This window comes from Magnolia sinica, chromosome 7 (assembly GCF_029962835.1).
Source record: "Magnolia sinica isolate HGM2019 chromosome 7, MsV1, whole genome shotgun sequence".
NCBI lineage: Eukaryota > Viridiplantae > Streptophyta > Magnoliopsida > Magnoliales > Magnoliaceae > Magnolia > Magnolia sinica.
In genome coordinates, this window is record NC_080579.1 from 27,963,133 (window position 1) to 27,978,318 (window position 15,186).

Genomic DNA, 15,186 nt, shown 5'->3' on the forward strand with positions numbered 1-15,186 from the left:
ACATTTTGAAAAAAAAAATTGTTATTTTTAAATGGAAATTGAAATTTATCTGTGAAAAGAAATTAATAAATTATTAGGCACATCCACTAATTGAACATTTAACCATTTTTGGACAATCTAATTAGGCCAAATTGAAGAATAAATAACTTCAAATGTTTCAATCAAATTTCACTCAAATTGTTGATCAGTCTTGTATGCCCAATTTCCTTCTCATATGTAATTAGCCTGATCGGGGTAAGTAGTCAAATTGAGGGTATTGATCAGTAAAATAGAGTGAATGGACCAGACATGTAAAATGGGCCAAATATTCTAGTCAAAATTGTGACCCAACTTATTGGCCTCGCGAGAACCTAAGAATTGATGTTAGTAAGTTTTGTGGGTCCTGTCATGATGTGTGTCGAACATCAACACCATGCATTTGATGTCTCCCCTTTAGGTTATGAGATATCTCAAAAATCATCCGTATACGAAACTTAGGTGGGCCATACCATATAAAATCATGTGAAGACATCCTAAAAAATATAAAAGCACTAGGTGGGGCCCACATGAGTTTTGGGTGCGGGTAAAACTTGGTCTAACCCCTCATCCAAGTGGGACACACATAATTAGTGGGTTGGATATGTGAATCACATTTAGGCAAGCCCAATATATAATTACGAATGTTTTAAGGAAACCCCTCTCCACTACATTTAGGTGAGTTACTCGTTACCCTTATTAGATTAAACTTTGTGTGGTCCACCATTATTTATTTATTTTATCCACTCCGTTCATCCATGTTAACAGATAATTTGAGGTCTAAACAACAAAAAGGAAGCATATCCAAAGCTTAAGTGGACCACACCACAGGAAATACTATGATTGAACCTCTACCATTGTAAACTTCTTGGAGGCCATAGAAGTTTTGGATCAAGTTGATGTTTGTGTTTTCTCTTCATTCATATCTTTTTGATATCATGAACAGGTTGGATGGCAAATAAACGTTACTGTGGGCCTAAGGAAGGTATCAACGGTGGAAATCATTATTCCACACTGTTTCATGTGGCATGGTCTACTTGAGTTTTGGATTTACCGAAAAATTGGGATCAACCTACACCATTCATCTGTTTTTTGAGATCATTTTAGAGAATTATCCAAAAAATGAATCATATCCAAAGATTAAATGGACCACACCACCAATAAGGGGACGGATTGGACCACAATTTTTTGTAAGGCCCATAAATTTGGGATCAACCCACACCGTCCATCAATTTTTACACATCATTTTAATATTATATTACATAAATGAGGTAGATCAAAATCTCAGGTGGACCACACCATGGGAAAACAATATTGATTGAATGTCTACGGTGCTCACTGAATTCCCACTTTTTCCTCTCGTGTGGTCCAGTTGAGTGTTGGATACAGCTAATTTCACACATCCTAAAATGATCTCATAAAATGAATGGACGGGGTGGATTTCTCACAAACACCTCGGTGGGCCCCACCTAACATCCTTGTGCAGGAACTTCCTGTTAAAGGCTTTTGCAGGAAATCCTTCCCTCTCCTGGACGTGGATCAGCTACTTACAGGTTGAGTAGCGAGACTAACATCACTAAGTTTTGTAAGCCCCATGATGATGTATCCTTTGTATCCACTTTGTCCATCTATTTTGAGAGATCATTTTAGGGAAATAAACAAAGAATGAGTCTAATCCAAACCTCAAGTGGACCACACCATAGAAAAGAGTGGAAAGAGTGATGCCCACCATTAAAAACTTCTAAGGTCCGTAAAAGTTTTCGATCAAGCTGATACTTGTGTTTTACCTTCTTTCATGTCTTTGTTAACTTGTGAATAGTTTGGATTTCAAATAAACATCATGGTCGGCCTTAGGAAGGTTTCAACGGTGGGAATCACTCACCCCACTATTTTCTGTCATGGGGTTTACTAAAGCTTTGGATCTACCACATTCTTTGGATAACACCCTAAAATGATATCTCCAAATGGATGGACGGTGTGGATACAACACATACATCATAATGGGCCCCATAGAACTTTGTGGCCTCACTTCAGTAGCAAGTCTCACTGCACAACCTGTCAGTAGCTAATCCACGTCCCCTGTCCTCTCTCTCTCGCCCTAATCCTCTCTCTCTCCCTCGCCCTAATCCTCCCTCTCTCTCTCTCTCTCATCCTAATCCCCTCTCCCTCCTCTCCCGTTCCCTCCCTCTCTCTCTCTCTCTTCCCGCTCTCTCTCTCTCACCTTTCTTGTGTGTGTCTTTAATCCACGAATGCCCTGCCCACGCATGCCTTTACTCTCTCTCTGAAGCTCGGTTGACGACTATTTGTCGAACGTGAGGTATCTCTCTCTCTCTCTCTCTCTCTCTCTTAATCTCAACGCCGATTTGGGAATTTGGGGATTTAGTAATTTATGGATTTTTGATTTGATGTGGACCCTCATTTAGGGATTTGGGGATTTTAGGGCTTACAGATTTGAATGTGGACCCCAAATTGGGGTTTTCTGATTTTACAAATTAGGGATTTGGGGATTTTAAGATTTTAGGGGCTTGAGGATTTTTGGAATTGAGGATTTCACCTTCTATGTTTTATTTATTTATTTATTTATCGGGGATCTGGGGATTTCTGCTACTCCAACGCCGTCGAAAAGAAATAGCCCGTTTGGGGACAGAGCATACATACGATGTTTGGGGGTAGAGCATACATATTCTTTCCCCAGAATGATGTTTTTTCATGGTTTATGGAGAGATCTTGTCCATCTTATCTTATTACAGTTTCTTTAGGTTTTTGAAGCTATAGATTCGGTTTGGAGATTAGATCTGATTTTTTTCTGGTATTTTGCGCAATCTAATAGGATTCCTTGCCTGATTCGATGTACTTGGTTGTAAAATGATGGAAGACGTGTTTCAGAAAAGATTTGGCTGCATCACAAGTTAGAATACAGTGGTTGTAGGTGATCAGCTTTCAGAAGTAAACAAGGTGGTTTGATGTGTTTACCTTTCCTAGTTGTGGTATGACTGTAGCTTATGTGCTTTATTATAACTAAATATATATGTTGTGTAGGTTATATATATATGCCCTGTTATGCCTAATTACTTCGTACACCTTACAATGGTTGGTTTGGCTATTCATGAGTTTGTGGATGGTGGTTATGGTTAAACATAGGAATTATGGGATCCCGATTGTCTTAAGGTAAATAGTGTGATGTGATACATCCATTTCGTACAAAGGGCTAGCTGAATGAACTAGATTATTTTTTTTTTGCCACTTTCACTGCCAAATTTGCTATTATATGATCATTTTAAGAATGGATGGATTTATGTGCTTCTTGATTGTACTGAAAACCCAAATTTGTTGGATGGTTACTTTCAGGGTAAGCTGATGAATGGTTAGGAAATAGCAGGGAAAATGCTTTCCAATAATTTGGGGCAAGGGAATGAAGAATTCAAAAATGAGGTTTTTTATTGCAAAACTTTAACACATGAATCTTGTTAGGATTATCAAATTGGCAGTTAACTACCAATTGTTTTCTTTGGTGTAGGCCACATGATGAGTGGACGAGCCTGATTTTTATGTTAAGCATTCTTCGTGGTGGGGGCCAAACCTTTTAGACGAGTGGGATGATGTAGGTGGACGGTAAATTATTTTCTAACTAGTCATGTGTGAGGCTGCATCTTTAAATTATTATATTTTAAATGTTAAAGATGTATACTTTTGTCATTGTAGATTCTTTTCATTGACTAATAGTCGGGTACAAAATGCAACTTCTATAGTTTTCTTTTATTTATTTATTTATTTATTTATATGCATGTTGGTTTTATGGAAGTTGAAATCTTGAAAATGTTGGTATAGCTGTTGCAGGGAAAAACCTTGAAAAGTTAATAATGATTTTGAGGCTTCATTGTTGTGTAGTCTATGATCAAAATTTGATCCATTAACTAATAGAAATGTTGCTTTTTGTTTTTTTGTGCCGGCTCATGTAGTGTCCATTCCCTAATTGTGAATTATAGATTAAAAAACTGAAAATCCCTAATTAGGGATTCAAAATTCAAAACTCTTAATTAGAAATTTTTTAAGGGGATATATTGGCCCATTGGTTGTTCTTGCAACTGAGATTTTACATTTGCAGGATGGAACTTCTGGAGAAGATTTCAACAATAACTCAATTGATCGTGAAGAAAGGCGGCTCACAGAGCTTTGGAGGTTTTGTTGGTTTTTTTTTTTTTTTTTTTTTGTTTTTTGTTTTTCTTTTCTTCAGGAGAAATGGTCACACAACGGCTGTATGTGAACTATCTTAGATAACCATTTCTTACTAACCAACTTTTCATGTGTAGAATATCCTATCTGGGATAAAATGATGATTACTTGGTATGAACTTTAGGCCAATCCACTTACCATGTCGGCAGGACAATTACATTTAGTCATGTGATTAGCTAGATGTCCATTAGCTCGCCATTGATTTTGACTTATAGCCTACCCAATGAGTAGATTAACTCAATTTCAATAACAGGTTTCATGGTATATGACTCACCTTTTACATGTATTGAATATTTTGCAAACGCAACTCTGGTGGGAAAAAATGCAGAATGTGAAAGTTCATATACAGTTGTTGTATGTGATGATTTTGCGAACGCAACTCTGCCCTCCAATCATGTGCAAGGTATGTGCTACCCTCCAAACATCTAGATGGTCTTGAATGACATACATGAATGCTAAATGCACCATTTAAGAAACAGTGGATAGCATATGTACAACTATGCTATTTTGAAGGATTGCAAAAGTCATATCCTTTTCTTTTTTCTTTTTTTGAATGCAATAGTTGTGATTTTTTACATTCACTTGATTGAATTTGAAATGGTTTTTTATGTTTTAATTTTATTATGATTTTTATTTGTTCTTGCATTAATGAATGGAATGTTGCTTTTCAAATTCTTTTCATTGAATCTGGATTTTTTTATTTTTTTTTTAATTTGTTGAATTTATTTATTTTGGGTCAAATGAGAGAGTAACTTGATCGATTGAATATTTCTTAAATTCTTCATTTAGGAAAAGCTATGTATTAAGTGCAACCTGCCTGATGAACCATGAATTATAATCACCAGACCAAATTTAACACATGTTAGTCACTTGTATGCATATGCAACTAGATTGTCATGTGTACAGTGCGCATATAGATGAACATATGGATAAAATACATGCATGCTTGTTGGTGCTTCCTGGTGGAAGGGTTGAAGGCCTGATTTCTCCTAGAGGGAACCGACATCTCTACAAGGTGTGTATGTTTTTTTTTCCTCCTCTTTTTCTTTTTCTGCACAATCACTTGAAGTTTTGGTAGGCAAGCTTTCTTTCCATTTCTCCTACCATTTAATTCTCGTTCTTTCCATTTCTCCTACCATTTAATTCTCGATGAAAATATTTGGGGGTGGGAATATTTTTTAATGGGCTGAGTTGATAAATTAAACTGCTCTTGGAAATGAAGGGCGAATAATTTAAAAGGTGGGGGAACCTTGTGAGGTGGGCCACAACATGGAGGAAGCACATTTACTACATGCTCAACAAGGAATTCCAATATCGGAATATGGGGTAAGTTGTTATAATTTCTCTGGTTGGTTTTCTGAACTGCTGGTACCAATATAGGAATATTAGTTTAATTCATAATATTGTTTCAGGCATTAGAAAAATCAGCACAAGCCTATAAATAGGCTGAACCCCAATTGGAAACAGTTAAAGTTGTGAGTTAACCGCTACAGATTTGTTGTTTCTTTCTTTTACTAAATATGCTCGTATTATGGTTCTAGTATAGATATTTTTTACTTTATGAAGAAATTCAGTGTTGTAGAATTAGTTTGAAAAGCTTTCAGCAGGGTCCTAGAATTTGTAGTATAGATATTTTTTACTTATTGTGGATGGAACACATACTGGAAAGCATGCTGATTTGACATATCTGGGCCATTGTGTTTAAGTACCAGACATTTTCTTTTAACTGTCCATGCAATGCCACAAATTGAGTGGTGGCTTTTGTTTTGGTATTGTGGATGGAACACATACTTTTTTTTGTTGCATGATGTTGTTAATTATAGATGTTTTAGCTTTTGAAGGAGGCCTAAATTTGGTTATTTTTGTCTTCAATCAAGGAATAGAAGTGTTGTATAGATTACTTACAAAGGGTCGTTTGTATCTTCTCTGTTTCTGTTTTTCTTTTGTCTTTTTTATGATTTTTTCAGTACTTTTTGTAATTTTTGGGAATTTTATCTTCTCTGTTCTGACTAATGAATACATCCATCCTTCTCACTTTTGGTTTTTCATAGTAGTACAGCTTTTGTAATATTGTATGACTAAAGGTAGAAACAATGGATATAGTTATCTGTTGGATATGGAAATGCCTCCTGTAATCTTATCTCCAATTAGGTGTTCACATTACCATGTTCCTTTGTATTTGATTAATCTTCGTTATTTGGGAGATCCTCTTTTGTTTCGAAATTCAGATTTATTTTTGGAATTAGGAAGTAGCTTGTACGAATTATGTCATTTTCTATGGAATATTTCAGAAACCTCTTTCACAGGCAAACCAAAATGGCCCACCAAATGATATTGACAGCTATGGTCATCAATTGATGGAAGTGATTCCACTAATTGTGATAACCAGCTCAGCTTAGTGACCAATTCAGAACAGATATACAAATGGACCCTTTATTTTGTTACTTCATACACAAACATCTAAAGAGGTTGTAAATTGTGATAACCAGCTCCATGCCCATTTCCATCTTTATAATATTGCTAACAGAATTTGTCCTTTACCTTCACCATGGTTTTATTCAGGATGATGGTTTTCATATCTTTTCTTTTCCTTTTCAGACTATTCAACGTCTATGTTCGTAACTTGCTCAGCTCCAAGATACATACGCGTTGCAAGGTATTTTCAAGATATTTACTATTGATGCAGGCTTTTTTTATGTGCTTAAAATCATGTAGATGGCAAATAAAAATTTTAGTAGGGTCTCAAAATATTTTAATGATGGGATGAACTCTATTTTGCTGTGGTGTGGTTTACTTGAGATTTGGATGTGCTTCATTTTTTTTATTACACTCTAAAACGAGCTTGGAAAACTAATGGATGGCACGTATATACAACAAATACATCAAGACAAAGATAGGCTTATGGTTAGTCCAACACCCATTTACATATTACCGGTAACCGCTTAGTCCACTTCCTACTTTTGGTGGGAGTAAGATTTGGTGATGCTTGAGCCTCACCCAAGACAGTGGGGCCCTTACCGTGGGGGTGTGTCAAGCCCCAAACTCAGAAAACGGGCTCAAAAAATTTCCGATCGCCGAATCTGGCGGTGATAGCCTCCGTAGTGCCCCATTCTCATATCCTGGCACTCATATGCCAGATTCCGATCCTGGGATCCTACAAGGAGGATTTTCAGTATGATTTTTTATTTTTATTTTTTGTAATGGAGCTTAACCACAAGCATAACAAAGTCACAAAATAACATCACCACATGTCCACTATCAAAAAATTTAAGTACAATGCGGAAAGGGAAATACAAGGTGATCAAAAAGCTCAAAAATAATCTGATATGCACTCCTGCCTCAGCACTGCTGCAATCCAATGACACCTGCACGCAATGGTCGTGAATAAGCTTACAAAAGCTTAGAGGGTGGTGTAAGTGTGTGCGCAAGGTGAGTGTCAAGTATACAATATTAGAGTAATGTAGAAATATGCGGATAAGTCCATGAATACTATCAGCCATACCAAGGCTATGTGATGCAAGGCATGAATGTTATCGGCCATACCACGGCCATGCGATGCGAGGCCTGTGTAACCAAATGTCATATGCGAGATGCAAAACAAGCATGCCAGTCCTTATTAAGTACATATATCAGTACAGTTTTTCTCTGGGGCATCACCAGGGTCTAGTACACTCCACACTGACTGCCGCCTAGTCGCATAGCCTAGCGAGCGGAATAGACCTCACTATCCACCTAACCAGTAGTCTGTCAATACCTACCCGGCTCGTCGATAGCGGACTCATTTACGAGCTGATTAAACTCAGCCTAGCTTATAGACCCCTCACTCGGGCGGATAAGGCCACACTCCTTTCCAACCGACCATGACATAGTGGGAGATGCGACCTACTAGTATTCGGCACTCGGGCGCTTGTGTATCCACTTGGTCTAGGCGTTAGAGCATCTCCTAGTACCAAAAAGGTTCTGTGACTTTCACCCAAGGACATCTTAAGTGACCACAGTGCTCGAACCAAGTATTTTCGGTATCCGATTCGGCCATCCATGATGTGCCTGTGGAGTCACGGCCTTGATGTCGCTAGGGCGTACAATGATCGGTCACACATATGTGAGATGCATGAGTCACATCGTACAGTCATGCAGCAATCTCACACATACCATGCGCTCATGTAGGTAACTCCTATCAATGAGTCTCATATATAATCTGCCCAATGGCATATGCAATGATCAGTCACTACTCATATCAAGCATACATATGATGCATATGGGCATGAATCATGGAGTTACACTAAGCATGTTATAAGGTAATGAACTATCCTTACAACGCAGATGGGCTTAAACAGCCTACACAACAAGTATGGGCCTATCAATGGGCCTTAAAGAGAGTTACAATGCGGGCATTTAACCAATATTGTACTTACAATGTGGGCATCAAACCATCATTGCTCCCAAGGCATAGCCCGCTATAAACATCATTTCATAACTATGGTAAAATCACACATTGTAATGGATCTTATGTACATCCCATTGGGCCTTAAATACATCAAATGGGCTACATCACATGAGCCTTTTATTCATTAAGTGGGCCACATCAATGGGCCGCACCAATGGGCCTTATGTACATTGCAATGGGCCATAACTTATGGGCCTTGAATACATCACAATGGGCCTTCATATGGTAAGTGGGCCACATCACATGGGCTATATTACATCAAGTGGGCCACACCAATAGGCCTCATGCATATCAAATGGGCCACCCAAACTATAAGTGGTGACAATCATTTCCACCATTAAAATTCCCAAGGCCCACCATAACATTTATTTTTTTATCCAATCTGATCATAAGGTCACACGGACCTGAATTAAGAGGGAAAAGAAATTTCATGTTGATCTAGAATTTCTATGATACTAAGGGGATTTCAATGGTAGACGTTCAATGCTCACAGTGTCGTGTGGTCCACTTGATAAATAGATCTGTCTTATTTTTAGTCTCAAGCCTTAAAATGAACTTGCCAAAAGGTTGGACGGTTTGGATGCAACACATGCATCATAGTGGGTCCCATAGGGATGGACGGCATAGATAAAGTACATACCCCATGGTGGGGTCCACACTGATGGAAGGTGTGAATACCACATATACATCATAGCAAGGCCTACCGTCCAGCTATCTGGACGATGGAGTGAACACATACATCATGGTACGACCCACCATCCAGCCATCTGGATGGTGTGGACCAAACATATATATTAAGGGGCGGTCCCACGTGGGGCCCACCATAATGTTAACTTCCATCCAATCTGTTGGTAAGGTCACACGGACCAGAAAAAAAGGAAAAACAAATTTTATAATGATCCAAAACTTCTGTAACCACACAAGGGTTTCAATGACAAACGTTCAATCCACTGTTTCCTGTGACGTGGGCCACCTGAGTTATGTACACGGCTGATTTTTTTGGAGGGCCCACTGCCTTAAGGGGCCCATCAAAATGCATTGTGTTGATGTTCACACACAGTACGGTGGGGCCCACAGCTGGGACCCAAGATCCCTGCCTCTCTTACCCGTCACCAGCAGGCAACAGTGTCCTACGCTGCTGACGGTGCAGCAGCAGGCGCTGCATGTTTTTTTTTTTCAAAGGTTTTTCCTGGGTGGGGCCTGCATCAGTAAGTTTTTACTGCTCAAGACAGACCCATCAAGTCGTTTGTTTTTACTACTCAAAACAGAGCCATCAAGCCTAATATTTGATATATTTTGGGGTACAAAAACATCAAGATGGATTTCAACGGTAAAAATGTTGTTTTCTATATTATGGCCTGTCAGATAGTCTGATTGGCATCATTTTTCGGCTCTACGCCTAAAATGATCTAGGGAATGGGATGGACGGTGTGGATTGGACCCATACATCAAGGTAGGGCCTGCATGAGCGGCCCACCCAAAAAGCATAACCAAGCTATTATATATATATATTATTTTGCTATAGTGAGGACAACCCACTACCTGTTCACGCCTACAGAACACGTCCAACATCCCTGGACATTACACGGACGGCATGTATACATATATTGTCAGGGTGGGTCTCACGCGTGGGGACCATAGTTGGTGGGTCCCACATGGACGTGGCCCACCTGATTTGAATAAATTTGATATTTGTGTTTTCTCATCACTACCAGGTAGGGCCCACATGGCTTGGACGAATGGATCCAATACGTCCAGCAAGTGGGTCCCACGAAGGTGGACGACTTGGATAAAATGGACACATCATGGGGCCATGAACAAGGGAAAAAGAGAGAGAGAGAAAGAGAGATCGAGTGATGGAGGGAACCCGACACTATGGGCCCTCCCTTCTATGATTTACAACATACATCAAGTGGGTCCCATTACATAATGCAAGGTCTAGATGACCTTATCCATGAAAGGAAAATAAACATCATGATGGGGTCCATGGAGAATGGCCCTATCATAGAATGATCATGAGGATCAAGGTGGGCCATCGGCCACATCTAGGGTCCAAAGTGAGATCCATACCATCACACAGTAGGCCTCACTTGGCCCATCATAAAAACATGAAATCTAAGCCTATGGAAATACCCGCCGTTCGATCTTCTTGGTCCGATGAAACGCCGATCTCCTTGTTTCTCACTTTGATGGAGGGTGATGAGAAGTGAATGGCTAGGATGAAAGATTTTGGGGTGGGAAGTGGGCCACACACACTCACTTTTCTCTCTTAGAATTGTTGGACGTCCACCACTTCTTTTGCTTGGAATTTTTGTTTGAGAAATGAGAGAGAGGGGGTTGTTAGGAGAGAAGTGATGGATGTGAGGTGAGTGATAGGTGAGGTGAGAGATTTGTTGACTTTTGGGGTAGATTGCTTGACTTGTGGAGAAAGAAAGCATGGGTTGTGTACTTGACATGAGATGATTGATTGAGTAATTGATTGATGGGACATGTTGTAGAGATTCTCTTGGGATTACAAATGCGCGGTATTTTCCTCGAACTGAATGCGGGCCCACATCTCCTGGCCAGGGTATCGAATCGGTGTGCAAGATACGACGTTGGAACTGGGGCGATGGTGCGGTCGCAATAGTACAAGTCTATTAAGCTGACTCAAATCTACGGGATACGACTTAGGGTTGTGTGCAAACGTCGATTACAGGTCACGGATTGTCGAAATTCGACGGGAAGGATCGCGGAAGTCGACAAAACAGTACAGACTAAGATACGGGTCTTACAGGGTGTGCATCCACCTGTACATCCATTTTTTAATATCATTTTAGGGCATGAGATGAAAAGTAAAGTAGATCTAAATATCTAGTGGACTACTGAAACGAAAAATGGTGATTGAATGTCCCACTGTTAAAAACTTCCTAATGTCCTCCGTAGCATTTATTTGACATCCAACCAGCTGATAAGGCCACACAATTAGATAAAGGGAAAAACAAATATTAGCTGAGTCCAAAACTTTTGTGGCTCATAAAATGTTTATGATAGTCAATCACCCATGCTTCCTACCATATAGTTCACCTAAGATTTGGACCTGCTTTATTTTCAGCCTTGTGCCCATGTTAGGCCTAGGGCCATCAGGCCAACCTACTATTGAGGTGGGCCACACCAAAGGAAACAATTGGGAGAGATGTCCACCATTGATTTTTTATTTTTATTTTTTATTTTTTTTACAGAGGCTCACCATAATGGTTATGTGAAATTCACTCCAACCATTAGATGCCATACCAAATTTAGGCTTGCAGTTAAAAAATCAGGCCCATTCATAATTCAAGTGGGTCACACCAAGGGAATTAGTTTGGAGGGTGGGTGTTTCCCAGTACACTGTTTCCAATTGTGTGGTCCACCTGAAGCACTAATGGGGCTGGTTTTTTAGTCATAAGCAAAAAATGGGTCACCCATCTAGTGGACGGAGTAGATTTGGGAAACAGATCACGGTGTGTGTATGTGTGTGTCCTTCCGGAGTCAATGGCATACGAATTATCTCTTACTTGTGACATTTGGCTTTTTCTTGGCTTGAGGAAGGTAACTTTCTTATTTGGCCAGGTCACTTAGTGAGTATGGTGGCTTAATGCTATAGATGGTTTCTCTATTAAGGCAGATGGCATTGATTCGCAGGACTCTTCAAGATGATCTTTTAGTTTTGTCCACTTGTAATTTCTTGGATATTTATTTCAAAGTATGGCACTGTAGATTCATGTGGGTCTTTTTTATCTGCCTCCTAAGTTTTAGTTCAGAGATGGTATGATAATTTATGAGTTCTACCTTTGGCCTTGCTGTTGATGTTCTATTCAGAAAAATGCAGCCAGTCAAATCTGTATTTAGGACCAAATGTGGTGAAGCTTAAGCTAATGTGATTCTGACATGAAAAGAAGAATTAAGCATCCTAAATCCAGAAGCTAATGTATCCCTTTTTTCCCCTGTTAAGTTTTTGTAAACTGTATGGAAAGTTAGGATAGATCTCTGTCCAAGCATTATGAAGCTTATCCCATTGAAAATTCCATGGCGGGAACCAGTTGCTTCCTCATAAAGTTTCATGATAGATAACAAATGTAATCTATGAGAAGGGATACGCCGTGCAAGCTATTGGTTAGTGGTTTCGATGGTCTGTTTATCATATAAAACATCCATCCCCGTTGTTAGTAGTGAAATCAAATTATCTCTAGTTAATGTGGAACTCCATCATGAAATTGTTTTTATTGATTTTGTCATGTTTTGTAAGTGTTAGCTTCCTTGTAACCTATGTGAATCTTTTCAAGGGATTGAGAGGGCGGGAGGGATCATTGCCTTTTCCCCGGATAATTACATGTTATGGGTTCCATGCCTTGTGTCTTCCACTTGTAGCATACCTGTTATGGTAATTATTTCATTACATCAGGTTAATTTTCTAGGGCTTGATTTCATGCATTTTGTTATTTCAGCATGCATACCATGATGGCTGGTTAGAAGAAGTGGTACTACGCCATCTTGGCGTTGAAGATGGAAACACTGTGATAGCTAAAGATATCAGGTTTGGCTTTGCTTTGGCATCATTTTCTCCAATTTTTCTTTTGGTATTCAATCACACAATTTGGTGCATCTGTATCCTTCTGCTTGCATTTGTTTCTTACAAAATTCATGGTTCTTTAAGGCTCTTAGACTTAGTAGGTTGCATCTATAATGGGTGAGTTGAGCTTATTAAAAAGCTTAAATGGAAGTTTGATGTCGCAATTATGCTCTACCTCTTATTTTTTGCACCTTTTTAATTTTTCTTATGTATAGAGTTTTTCTAGCACTACACCCTTACATCACCCACCTATTAACATGGTTTTAAATGATGTCTGATACAACTTGGTGCCGTCCAGTCTTATCGTTTTTGGTTTGACCTGAAATGAGTCACCTGACTGATTAGGGACTGAAACTGGGACTGAAATGGATATGTGCAGGATTGAAATGGATGAGATGGGGTGTAGTCATTATTTGGTTCAGACCAAAAATTAAATAGGAATTCGAGTTGTTAATGGAAATGTGCGTCTAGATAGTGTTTGCCTATAACATTGGACTTGCTCTTGTACAGACATTGTGTCGAATGTTTATCATCAATGTTGGCCCTGGTTTTAGGCTGCTGTGGAGGACAGTGGTCTTTTATCAATACAAAAACCACTTCAAAGATTCATGTACTCTCAATGAGGCTTTTCTTCCATTTGTATTTAATTAATTAATGTTCCGTCTTCTAGAAATACTGTAACAATGTGTCTAGCAGTAGTTTTTGACATGCTTCTCTAATTTGGAAGGGCACTCTAATTTGGAAGGGCAGGGTTCTCAGAGTTTGATGAATATGTTCCCATGGTAGAAAAAGCTATGGATTCAAGCTGGAAGAAAGAAGTGTACCCATCAAAATCTCCCGTCTCCTAGAGGTATGCAAGTATATATTAGATTTCATTGGGGACTAGCAGGGTTTTACAAATCAATGGGTATATGTTGTTATATGAGGTATCATATTTAGTGGTTTCCATTTATGTGCATGTATTTTTCATATGAGATATCATATAATGCTTTGGTAGGGAATTTTTATTTTCGGTATGATTGAACGTTTTGGTTTGATGAATAGGATTCTTATTAAACAATCATGTCAAGAGGATTTATTTTCTGAATAGAATTCTTATTAAATAATCGTATGAATTATTTTTTGAATGACTATCAGGTGTAAGATTCAAAATAATAATAATAATAATAATAATAATAATAAATCTGATGATATTTTTTAAATTTACAAATATTTTAGCGATGGACCAAATCCGTCGCTAATTTCTGAACAAGTTGAAAATTAATGATGGATTTGGGTCCATCACTCTCCTCATATTAGCGACAAAACTTATCCGTCACTAATAATTTTAATGATGACGGTTCGTTTGAATTTTTGTGACGAATTTTTTATTTTTTGCGACGGATCTCCGTCGCTACTATGTGACGGATCATATCCGTCATAGATTAAACGACGGATTTTATCCATCCAAAAAAATGACCCAGTAAACAGCGATGGACCAAGCAACGGATGAAATCCATCGTTTATTTCGTTTTATGATGGATTTGGTCCGTCGTAAATTCGCAATTTGGCCGTAGTGAGGTATGTTCGATGATAAAAAAAGTTACACAGTGCGAAATGCGTTATGCAGTGTGAAAAGGCACAACTTCCGGATTCAAGTTACATTCGATGACATCGAAGGCGTCACGCAGAGTGCGTAAATTTGAGGAGGTTTTCAAAGACGGTCGGACTAAGGTTATAAATATGGGTTGTTTAAGGAGTTATAAACAAGAATTAGGTTTCAATGAGCAGAACCAAAGGGTGGAGCAGCCTCCCAAGAGTTTTTCTTCTTTCCTTATTTATTTTTAATATTTTGTTTAAGGGTTTTAGTTTTAATCATGTCTATGGTTAACAAAACCTCTTAGCTAGGGCTAAGAGGTGA

General features: G+C 38.7%; 2 long non-coding RNA genes across 2 annotated transcripts; both read left to right on the top strand.

Moving 5' to 3' along the window:
* Positions 1 to 2,212: 2,212 nt before the first annotated feature.
* On the top strand, positions 2,213 to 14,327 carry LOC131251253 (uncharacterized). The gene is made up of 10 exons (XR_009173688.1): positions 2,213 to 2,332; positions 2,846 to 2,970; positions 4,121 to 4,651; positions 5,038 to 5,263; positions 5,471 to 5,574; positions 5,661 to 5,723; positions 6,847 to 6,904; positions 12,536 to 12,829; positions 13,162 to 13,250; positions 14,037 to 14,327. It is a non-coding gene; the product is annotated as an uncharacterized LOC131251253 (long non-coding RNA).
* Positions 2,991 to 3,619, top strand: LOC131251255 (uncharacterized). Its single transcript, XR_009173689.1, has 3 exons — positions 2,991 to 3,183; positions 3,364 to 3,447; positions 3,533 to 3,619. It is a non-coding gene; the product is annotated as an uncharacterized LOC131251255 (long non-coding RNA).
* Positions 14,328 to 15,186: the final 859 nt, after the last annotated feature.